Here is a 12,102-nt window from a genome sequence, read left to right on the forward strand (position 1 = left end):
CTGGGCTGTGTCCTTACAGTTATGGGTTTGCCTGAGTACAAACCTCCCTCTTCCCCCACCCGCAGGGGAAATTACATCTCATGAACACTGGTAGCAGTGACTGTTCTCAAGACTAAAGGCCAATGCTGCTGTGGGGGCAGAAAGAGCGGGGGCGGGGGGCGCACAGCACAGGGAGCTGTGCAGGAAGGGGGAGGGTACACAAAGAGGAACCCAAGAGATACTCGTGTTGTCTGAGTCTGTGAGGAACAGTCACGATCACGAACGCATTTTGAAATAACTCACTTATGACTTCCCTGCTTTCCCTTCCGGTCCAGCTCTGCAGTGTCAGGGAAGCACCTCTGGGGAGCAATGATCAGGGCAGTGGCTACAATAACAATCTGAGCGCCACATTAAGGAAGAATGACCCAAAGAGTTAAAGTTGAACTCACTCAAACGCTCTTTTTCCGTATTTATATGACATTCCCCAGAGCCGGGGAGAGAGGATATGGGACTTAGATTGCCTTTAAATATCCCATTTGAATTCTTCCAGATCCGTTACTGCTGCAGTCTCCTGCTTAATACAAGTAATCTCTTCCTAAAAACAAAACATTCTGTCAAAACACTAACAAGACCTATTTCCTATGGTTTTATATGAAAACAAATATAATGCGATATCAAACCCAAAGCCCATCAATTTTCTAAATCACATATAAAATTCAGTAAAGCACCTATATAAAAACATTTTTAATAAAATATTTAAAATATTGTTTTTTAATCCCCCAGATATTTTTGGTTAACAAAAGAAAGTTATTAGAGAATGTAAGTATCCTGACAAATAGTTCCATTTTAAAAATGAGCAAAGGATCTGAATAGATTTTTTCCAAAGAAGACAGGCATATAGCCAACAGGTACATGAAAAGTTGCTCAACATCACTAATTATCAAGGAAAGACCAACCAAAATCACAATGAGATATCACCTCACATCTGTCAGGATGACTGTTATCAAAAAGACAAGTATTGGTGAGGATGGAGAGGAGTCCAATGTTGGTAGGAATGTAAGTTAGGAAAGCCACTATGAAGAATGGTATGGAGGCACCTAAAAAAAAATTAAAAGTAGAACTACTGAATGATCTAGCAATCCTCCTTTCTGGGTAGATATCCCAAGGAAACAAGTCAGGATTTTTGAGGTGATATCTGCTCTCCCATATCCATTGCAGCATTATTCACTAGCCAAGATATGAAAAAAAAAATCTAAGTGTCCATCAATGGATTAATGGAAAAAGAAGATGTATAAGCTGTATAGACTAGAATATTATTCAGCCACAAGAAAGGAGGAAATTCTGTTATTTGTGACTATGTGGATGAAACTTAGAGCATTATGCTAAGTGAAATAAGTCAGACAGAAAAAAACAAATGCTCCACATATAAACTCACTTATATGTGGAGTCTAAAAAATGAAAGTGGAACTCTTTAGAGCTTAGAGAGTATAATGGTGATTACCAGGGGCTGGAGGTTGAGGGAGATGGGGAGATGCTGGTCAAAGAATAAAAACCTTCAGTTATAGGATAAGTAGGTTCTGGGGATTTAATGTACAGCATGGTGATGCTAATGATAATACTGCATTGTATATCTGAAAGTTGCTAAGACAGCAGACCTTGGTCATTCTCACCACATACACAAATAAAGTAACTGTGCGGGATAAAAGATGTGTTAATTAACGTGATTGTGATCATCATTTCACAAAGTATACATATATCAAATCATCACATTGGACACTTTAAAAATACACAGTTTTATTTGTCAACTACATCTCAATAAAACTGGAGGAAAAAATTAAAAATTAAAAAATTAAAAATAAATACAGACAGCAAATGAGGCTGTGGAACAACCAGAACTCTGCATTGTTGGTAAGAGTGTTAAGTGTTACAACATTTTTGCAAAATGGCTGGCAGTTTCTGTGTCATTCACTAGAATATTATGTCTTTCTATATGTAGAGGACATATATTTCTTGTCAACTTTATTTCTGAGGATTTAAGTTTTTGTGTTGCTATTTTAAATCAGAATTTTCTCTTTCACTCTGCTTTCTAAAGCACTTCTATTTTGTACAGAGGAGTACAATAAGGAGTGCTGCATACCAGGAATTAACACATTATAAACCAACTTCAATAAAAAAATTAAAAAAAATTTTAATAAATTAACTACATCTTGCCAATTTACTTGTTTCAGTATTTCTAAAAATAGTTTTAAAACAACCCCATTTACCATCACATTAAAAAGAATAAAATACCTAGGAATAAACCTACCTAAGGAAACAAAGGACCTGTATTCCAAAAACTATAAGACACAAAAGAAATTGAAGACAACACAAACAGATGGAAAAATATACCATATTCTTGGATTGGAAGACTCAATATTGTTAAAATGGCCATACTATCCAAGGCAATATACAAATGCAATGCAATCCCTATCAATCCCTGCCAATGATATTTTTCACAGAAATGGAACAAAAAATTTTTTTTAATTTGTATAAAAACACAAAAGACCCAAATAGCCAAAACAATCTTGAGAAAGAAGAGTGGAACTGGAAGAATCATACTCCCTGACTTTAGACTATACTACAAATCTGCAGTAATCAAAACAGTATGGTACCAGCACAAAAACAGACACATAGATCAGTGGAACAGGATAGAAAGACCAGAAATAAACCCACGCACTTATGGTCAATTAATCTATGACAAAAGAGGCAAAAATATACAATGGAGAAAAAACAGTCTTTTCAACAAGTGGTGATGGGAAAGCTGGATAGCTACATGTAAAAGAAAGTAGAACATTCTCTAATGCTATATACAAAAATAAGCTCAAAATTGATTAAAGACCTAAACGTAAGACCAGATACTATAAAAGAGGCAGCACACTCTTTGACATTAATTTCAGCAATATTTTTTGAACCAGATCCTAGAGTAATGGAAATCAAAGCAAAAATAAACAAATGGGATCTAATTAACCTTACAAGCTTGTGTACAGCAAAGGAGATCATAAACAAAACAAAAAGCAACCTACAGACTGGGAGAAAATATTTGCAAATGACACAGTTGACAAGGGACTGATTTCCAAAACATACAAATAGCTTATACAGCTTAATATTAAAATACCAAACAACCCAATCAAAAATGAGCAGAAGACCTAAACAGACATTTCTCCAAAAAAGACATTGAGATGGCTAAAAAGCACATGAAAAGCTGCTCAGTATCGATTATTATCAAAGAAATGCAAATCAAAACTACAATGAGATATTACCTCACACCAGCCAGAATGGCTATCATTAAGAAGTCTACAAATGATAAACGCTGGAGAGGGTGTGGGGGAAAAGAAACTTCCCCTCCTACACTGTTGGTGGGAGCATAAATTGGTGCAGCCACTATGGAGGACGGTATGGAGGTTCCTTTAAAAACTAAAAATAGACTTGACATATGACACAGCAATCCCACTTCTGGGTATATATCTAGAGAAAAATATAATTCAAAAAGATACATGTACCTCAGTGTTCTTAGCAGCACTATTTACAATAGCCAAGACTTAGAAACAACCTAAAAGTCCATTGACAGATGAGTGGATAAAGAAGGTGTGTATAAGGTGTGTGTGTGTGTGTGTGTGTGTGTGTGTGTGTGTGTGTTTGTGTGTGTTATATATATAATGGGATGTGACTCAGTCATAAAAAATAAACTAATACCATTTGCATCAACATGGATGGACCTAGAGGTGATAATATTGAGTGAAGTAAGTCAGAGAATGGTAAATATCGTATAATATCACTTACATGTGGAATTTTAAAAAGATACAAATTCTATTTACAAACCAAAAACAGACTCACAGATATAGAAAACAAACTATGGTTACCAAAGGGGAAAGGGCAGGGAGGGATAAATTAGGGGTTGGGGATTAACAGACACGCATTACTACATTATAAATAGGTAAACAACAAGGACCTACTGTACAGCATGGGGAACTATATTCAATTTCTTGTAATAACATATAATGGAAAAGAATCTGAAAAGAAAAAAATGTATGTATGTATATGTATAACGGAATCACTTTACTGTACACCTGAAACTAACATTGTAAATCAACTACACTTCAAAAAAAATTAAAAAATTTTTTCACTTCTTTTGATTATCTTGGGATTTCTAGGTTCATCAAAGACTCAGCTGCAAGTAGTGATATTTTATCCCCTTATTTCTCAAAGTGGACCTTTTATTGCTTTTCCTTGTATAATTTCCATTGGTTATTGCCATTTAAAAAAGGTGAGCTAATTTTGTTTCTTACTTTTTATTTTAACTTCATGGCACCTAGTATTTTATCATTAACACTGATGCTAGATTTTGACATTTAATTAGTTTATTTTGAAATCAGTATAGTCTACTTCTTGCAGCCTTATTTCATTAAAGTCTTTTTATCTGAGATGTAAGTTTGTAAAAATGTCTTTTCATGTTGATTGCAATAATTCCACGATTTTTTCTTTTAACCTATTAATATTGTAAATTATGTTAATACATTTCCCAATATAGGTGGTATATGTGTGTGAGTATTAAAGTCTGGGCTCCAAGGAACGCAGACTGCTGAGATGGAGACAGGTATGCAGGGAGTTTATTTGGGAGCCATCTCAGGATTAACACCTGAGCTGGGAGGAAAGAACACAGGATCAGGCAGAGGGAACTTAAACTGTGATGCTGTTACAACAAATGCCCACTCCACAAAGATGCAGAGATCTAAAGTCTGGTTGCACCTTTAGAGTGAAGGTGAGTGGCTGTGCTTTATAATCCCATTTGCCGGTTTTTGGATGAAAACTCCCCCTGGGAAGGACTTACATAAGGCATCTCTCCTCAGCACAAGCCAATTTCTGGACAGAGCTGACAGCTAGCAGCAACCCCTGCAGCTGGAGAAAAAGAACCTTCTGTTTTTATACCACTCCTCTAGGTTTTGAGCGACAAATATTATTCTTCATTACTGGGCCATCTGAAGAGAAGTCCCAGCATACTTTTAAAGACACCCCTGATGAAATTTCTTCTTGGCAATGATGTTCAATTGAATGTTCTGTGATGACAAAAATGTTCAATATCTGCATTGCTCAACGTGGTAGCCACCAGCCACATGCGACTATTGAGCCCTTGAAATGTGGTTAGTGTGGTGGAGAAAATGAATTTTAAATTTTATTTAATTTTAATTCATATAATTCAATGATCTCATGTGGCTAGTGGCCACCATATTGGACAGCACAATTATAGAGTATATCCTTTTTAATAAGATAATACAAAACATTATGTTTGTTGATGGAGAGGGGTGCACAGGTAAAAATATGGTAAGAAAATGCAAAGTAAAAGGAATAAATTGTTTAACACCAAAGAAATTTCGAAAAACTGGAATGGGGAGGTTTTTATTGAGAAACTTAAAAATTGAAGTGGTCTCTTTTAGGCCTGTTGCGATTTTTGCTCTACTAAGCAACTCACTATTTTCAACTCACTATTATGTTTTAATCAGTAAGAATTCAGAGAATGTTTAACTTCAAGTTATCCCTCACCATTCAAACACCCATAATTTGAGTATTTGCTATACACAGCTTTACCCAAATTCATTATTTGGATTGAAAACCCATATAGCAAATCTGACTGTGCATGTAAATCTGACTGTGCATTCAATGACATTGCATGTGAGCCTGGGAAAGAGGATATAGAGTGAACTGTGGGCCTATCTCTGTTGCTTTCTGACAGCATCATGTCTTGTGCCCATGTTGTTTGGATGTATTTTTAATTATTGGAATCATATTCTCCATATCATTAAGTAAAAATTTATCCTATGAAAGGTTAAATGTACATTATGAATTCAAATTACACTCCCAAATTAAAAGAAAACAAGATAATTTAAAACACATTTATGTACTGATTAGAGTTGCTTGAAAGAGGTTTGATGCTTGAAAAGATATGTGGACCCCAATGTTCACAGAAGCATTATTTACAATAGTCAAGATATGGAAGCAACTTCAGTGTCCATTCACAGATGAATGGGTGAAGATGTGGTATATATATGTGCATATATATATACAGTGAAATATTACTCAGCTATAAAAGGAATGAAATTCTGCCTAGTGAAGTAAGTCAGTCAGAGAAAGTCCAATACTATACGTTTACACTGATATGTGGAACCTTAAAAATAAATAATATAACAAAATATAGATAGAGAGAACAAACTTGTGGTTACCAGAGCGGGGAGGGGTCGGGGGAGGGACAAGATAGGGGAAGGAGATTAAGAAGTACAAACTACTAGGTATAAAATAAACAAGATACAAGGATGTAATACACAGCACAGGGAATATAACCAACAGCTTATAGTAACTTTAAATGGAATATAATCTATAAAAAGTTTGAATCACTGTGTTGTACACCTGAAACTAATATAACATTGTAAATCAACAATACTTCAATCAAAAAAAAAAAAAGAAGAAAAAGAAAAGAGGTTTGGTGGAGAGAGGAGGGAAATCAAACACCAGTCACAATGGCTGTTCAGTGTGTGGGGTGAACTGGTGAAGGAGGAAAGGAACAGTGGATGCCTGATGTCCAGAGTTTCACGGAATTGGTGGGGGCAAAGCAAAACAAAACAAGAACTCAGTGAACAAATGAATAAACCTCAACAAACAAACAAACAAAACCAACCTGGATCTTTTTAAAGAGGCTGAATTTAGTGACTTGTCCACTGAAAAGTGTGAGGAACTGTTAGCTTTACATGGCAAAGAACTTACTGCCAGAGAACTGGTCCCAATTGATGCTCACAGTTTTAAGAAGAGTCAAACTCATGGAATAATTGTGAAGATTTATGACTAAATTTTTAAATTAGAAAAATTTTCAAGAAAATTTACATCAAACAAATGACACCAACAGAAGCATTCCACTAAAAGATGTGATTACAGCAGTGTTACGTTACCAAAAGAGGTATGTATGCAAGCAAGGGAACACAAAGAGATGCCTATTTTGAGTTTTATTCCATTGCATTGCTTTGTCTATGGTTTTAGATGATGGCTTACAATCATCTCCTTCTGGAGTTAATGGTACGTCACGTCCCATGATGTAAAGATAGTTCCCAGCTCCTCGGAATTGGACCTGGGCCTACCCCAGGAATGGACTGTTTCACCCTCTCCTTTACCAGCTCATCCCCGCACAGTGTCACCCCCACTGAATAACCGCTGTGACTGCTTACCTGCTCTTTGATTGCCCTCCTCTCTTAGTGCACAAGGATGACCAATAACTCCTTTAAATTCCTCTGACTTTACATTACTGTGGTGAACGCTGGAATCAAAACCACCAGGAGTAAAATGCTGTCACCTTGGTGAACAGTGAAGACATTCCACCTCCAACAAATACAACACAGAGAAGAATCGAGGGACACAGCTGACAACCAGAGAGGCACAGACATGTGGCTCTAGTCCAGTGTCCCAGCCATTTGAGCCACTCCTACCGAAGCCCCGGGCTTCATGGAGCAGAGGCACCTGGCACCTTCTGTGCTCTGCTCGACTTCCTGACACACAAAATAATGAGCATAATAAAACTGTTGTTTTATGAGTTTTGGAGTGATTTGTTATACAGCAATAGATAATTGGCTCACCTGAATAGATTCCTAGAAATGAAATTGCTAGACAATTGGTAGATTCATTTGCAATTTTGATAGATGCTACTAAATTGTCCACAATAAAAAAATTTAACCAAATTAGTTATACCGGTATTTTATTAATTCCCCCATATCCTTGCTCATGGTTTTATCTGTCAATTTAATTGATGAAAAATTATATCAGTGTGATTTTTATATGTGTTATGAAGTATGAATGAGGTTGAATCATTTTTCCTCTGTTGAAGATCTATGACTTTTTAAATTAATGTCTGTCTTATAAATCTGTTGCTCATGTTTAAATTCTCTTGTTAGTCTTTTTGATATTGATTTGTTCTTTATGCAGCCAGAAATGATCATCTTATCCTCTTGGATTTTTTTTTTTAAATCCAATTTTGTTCACTGTTAGTTTATTGTGACTTGTGTCTAAAAGAATATGAAATAATCACAATATGGTAGGTTTCCTTAACTTGTTCTTAACTTTTGTGGTAATACCACAGTGTTTCCAGTTAAACAAAGTGCAGGCTTTGAGGTTGAGATGGAAATTTTTATTATGGTAAGAAAGTAATCAATTATTAGATGCTGAATTTTACCAAAGCAGATAGGAAGGAAATTTTTCTTTTCATCAGCTAAGGAGATGACAGAATTATGTTTCTCCTTGGCTTTATAAAACATTAAATTATATGAAAGTATTCCTGATACTGAATCATCTTTGCATACTTGGGACAAATCTTTATCATTTAAGGTATTGCTGGATTCTATCTGTTAATAGCTAATTAAGAATTTTTGCATTTCTTCATGAGTGATCTTTCCATTTCTAAAACAAAGTAATTCTTCTTCCTTTGATTTCCCTGGTTCTAGCTGTATCTAGTTTGGGTGTCTCATCTTCCTTCCAAATTTCTCAGTCTGGTGTTTTTCTGAATAGATACTTCCTCTCCAGAAGCATTCTGGTTCTATCTTTTCAGAAAATAAGATTTTTACCATCACCACCTTTCCCCATCACCTCTTCCTTTCTTAGGCAAGCCTGACATTGAACAAAGACTATAGCATGGTGAATGTTATTAAGGAAAATGCCAGGGTGCATTGGGAGTGTGTAAGAGATAAGCTAAATTAACCAGAGGTGGGTAGTCAGAAAAGACTGCTTAGAAAAAGACTTGGGGTTGAACTTTCATGGTCCCAGCTGTGAGCTGTGCAAAAAGCAGATTCAAAAGCCCTGTCCTTTATCCTGTTTTGCATGCTCTGCATTTGGATATCTTTTGCGGGGGGGGTGTCCTCCTCAATGTCCTCTTTCACTTCCTTTGCCTCCCCACCCACCCCACCCCCTCAGTGCATGAAAGCAGAACTATTGTGGCTCAAGTGAGCTGTAGAAGGACCCTATTTGTGAAATTTGGGGTGAGCCCACTGAGGTCTCCACCCAATCTATTTCCTGACCCCTCCCCTGGGCTCAGGAAGCCTGTCCACCCTTCATTTCCTTTCCAACCACTTCCCACACAGAACTCTTATATTTTCCAGGTTTGTTCTATGTTCAGCTATATCTTGAGAAGAATTTGGTTTCCGGGTGTTTTCTTTTTATTTTAACCAAAAGTGAAAAATAACTGTTTCTATCATATCTGTGAAAGGAAACCACAACCCCAGAGCTGCACCTGAGGCAAGCTTCATCCTCTGAGAGGGCAGAAAACCAACTGACTTGGTGTCATCTGAAGGGACTGAAGTCCCCCTGTGCTGAACATGCACCTGCCCATTCTCCCTGAGCTGTCATTCCTCTCTTCTGAGTAAAGCTCTTCCACCAGGAGAGTGGTTAGGTAAAGATAACAACACACAGGGAGAGACTGTCAAAGAGGTCAAAGGGACTGAACATAGATCGAAATAATTCCAGCGAAGAGTTAAAGGTTCAAGTCCTCAAACACCAGGTGTAGGCTGGAAGATTCGTTCGCTGTAGTCTATGACCCATTGCTCTCAGACATGCAGGATCTTTTAAAAGAGGCACCTCAGGTCTCACTTGCTACCAGATCCTGGGTTTGGATATCATTCACAGAAATTGTAGACAAAGCTCAATTTGCTCTAGTTCTAACTTGCCATCTTCCTCCTGCCCCCCACTCCCAGTTTTAATAACCCAGAGCCCATCAGGGACCATAGATGGCCAAAACACATCCTTTGTATATATACACAACAGGGTTTTGGCCCCTGACCACAATGGCCACTGACCAGTTATGTGTCCTTGGGCAAATATGACCCTAATTTCCTTCATCTTAAAATGGGAAAAACTTAAACTACTTATAGGATTGTCAGAATTAAATGGAGAAATGCATGTAAAACCTGTAGCCCCAGTGCCTAGCACAACAGTTTCCAAACCTTAGCCTGCATCAGAATTGCCCGAAGAGCTTGTGAAAACATCTATGGCCAGGCAGCACCCCTGGAGTTTCTGAGTTAGTAGGGTTTGGGTGGAGCCTGAAGAGTGGGATTTCTACAAGTCCCCGGGTGACACTAATGCTGCTGGTCCAAGGACTGCATTTTGAGACCACATGTCATCATTTACATTGTTGAGGTTGGGTTACCATCATGTCTGGGTTCCAGCTGTAGAGCTGAAGCCCTGTACCCAACTGTAAATAGAAGTAAGAGGTTTATCTCTGAGGCACCTTAACTTTCTGGCTTTGCTCCCTACATAGGACATTTAGGCCATTTCTTCATTGTCCAAAGCACCCCTACATTTTCTTTCTTTTAGGTCCATCTTAGATGAGAGGGTCCACTGCTGACTTTCTCAACTAAAACATTTACATTTCAGATGTGCTTTGTTTCTCTCCTCTAAGCTCCCCCTCTAGCTGATTTAATCAGAGGTGAAAGACCTTCAGAAAATGCCTTAGCTCAGTGGTTCTCAATCTTTACCGTGCGTCAGCCTCACTTGGATGGTTTGTTAAAACACAGATTGTTGGACTTCACTCCCAGAGTTTCTGGTTCTGTAAGTCTGAGATGGAGCCCAAGACTCTGCATTTCTAACCCATTTCCAGTTCATGCTGCTGGTCCATGGCCCACACTTTGAACCACTAGTCTAATCACAGTAAGTCTACAAAGTAGCTAGCAGTACTGGTTTCCATGGCTCTGGGGACCATCAGAGTAGGTAGTCATTTACATAAAGTCAGATGTCTCTGATGTGTCTGTCACGTGTCAGAGGATGATGTAAGGGGAAAAAGAAGAAACCAGTGTGGCTTCATCTCTACAGGTGTCCTCATATGTTAATGAAAAGACAAAACCAACATATGTGGAAAAATGGAGTCCAAGAAACAATGTCTGACCGACAGGGGCGGAGGATTGACCAGATCTCAAGCGACCATGTAGGAGGTCATAGAGGAGATTTTCACTAAAGGGTGGGAGGATGGGATGTGTGGAGAGCTTTGGGGACAGACAAATAGACAGGTAGGAGGAATGAAGGCTTGATGGTAGAAGTGTTTCATGGGCGGGAAAAAGTACACAGCTAAACTGTGAAACAGATGCCTCTACCATGTGTTTAGTTACTTCTGGCTAAACACTGTGCTTTATATCTCCCTCTCATTTCATACTTACAGCCATACTGGGAAGTAGAGATTATTAGCTCCATTTTTTTTTTTTTTGACCGACAGATCCTGCCTCAAGTTTATTTGTACAAACAGCACAGGTAGACATGAGCCCCATGCAGACAGCAGCACAGGGGTCACACTAGTCCTTCTATCCTCACATCAGAGATGAAAGCCTCTACTCTGGAGCCTGTGTAGGGGCCTGGGCACCTTTGGGAGCCTGAGCTGCAGCTGCAGCTGCAGCTGGAGCTGCGGCCTTGGTCTGAGCCTTGGCCTTGGCCTTTGGCCGACAGAGCCTGAGACCCTTGGTGATGCTGCAGACATGAGCACGTTTCCTGAGCTTGGGGTGAGCAATGTCGGCAAGTCGACTGAGCTCGCAGCTGCCGCCCTGTGGGATCTTGGGCTTGACCTCCTTAGGCTTTATGAGAGCCTTGACGGCCTCAGCACATGCGCTTGTGGCCTTGGTGTTGTTGGCCTGCATCTCCTTCAGGCCCTTCTTGCTGTGCTTCTTGGCAAAGCGCATGTTCCTCAGGAACTTGGGGTCCACCCCCTTAAGAGATTCATATCGTTGTGGTCAGGGTTTTTTGATGCCATTTCTGTGCCATTTTCAGGACTGGTTGTGTGTGGTGTGGTTCCTCAACTAGGCCATGTCTGCACCGGAGCCGGGAGATCCCGAATCACCTGGGACAGGAAGAGAAAGAGCTATTAGCTCCATTTTAAAATAAGTAAAAACATTATTCAGAAAGTTGAGTAATCCGACCAACGTTACTCAGAGAATGAGTGTGGGGCCAGTGCCTGGAAGGGAACTTTCATGACCCCAAGCCTATTGCTTGTCTCTTACTATAAGGTAGCCAAATAGAAAGTCTGCAGCCTGATGTAAATCTGTCAATTCCAGGCCAGGAAGCACAAACTGACCTATAGTT

The 12,102-nt window shown here is 38.8% G+C and overlaps 1 pseudogene; it reads right to left on the reverse strand.

Moving 5' to 3' along the window:
• Nucleotides 1-11,357: 11,357 nt before the first annotated feature.
• On the reverse strand, nt 11,358-11,828 carry LOC105075073 (large ribosomal subunit protein eL29 pseudogene; annotated as a pseudogene).
• Between the last annotated feature and the right edge of the window lie 274 nt (nt 11,829-12,102).

This window comes from Camelus bactrianus, chromosome 7 (assembly GCF_048773025.1).
Source record: "Camelus bactrianus isolate YW-2024 breed Bactrian camel chromosome 7, ASM4877302v1, whole genome shotgun sequence".
Classification (NCBI taxonomy): Eukaryota; Metazoa; Chordata; class Mammalia; order Artiodactyla; family Camelidae; genus Camelus; species Camelus bactrianus.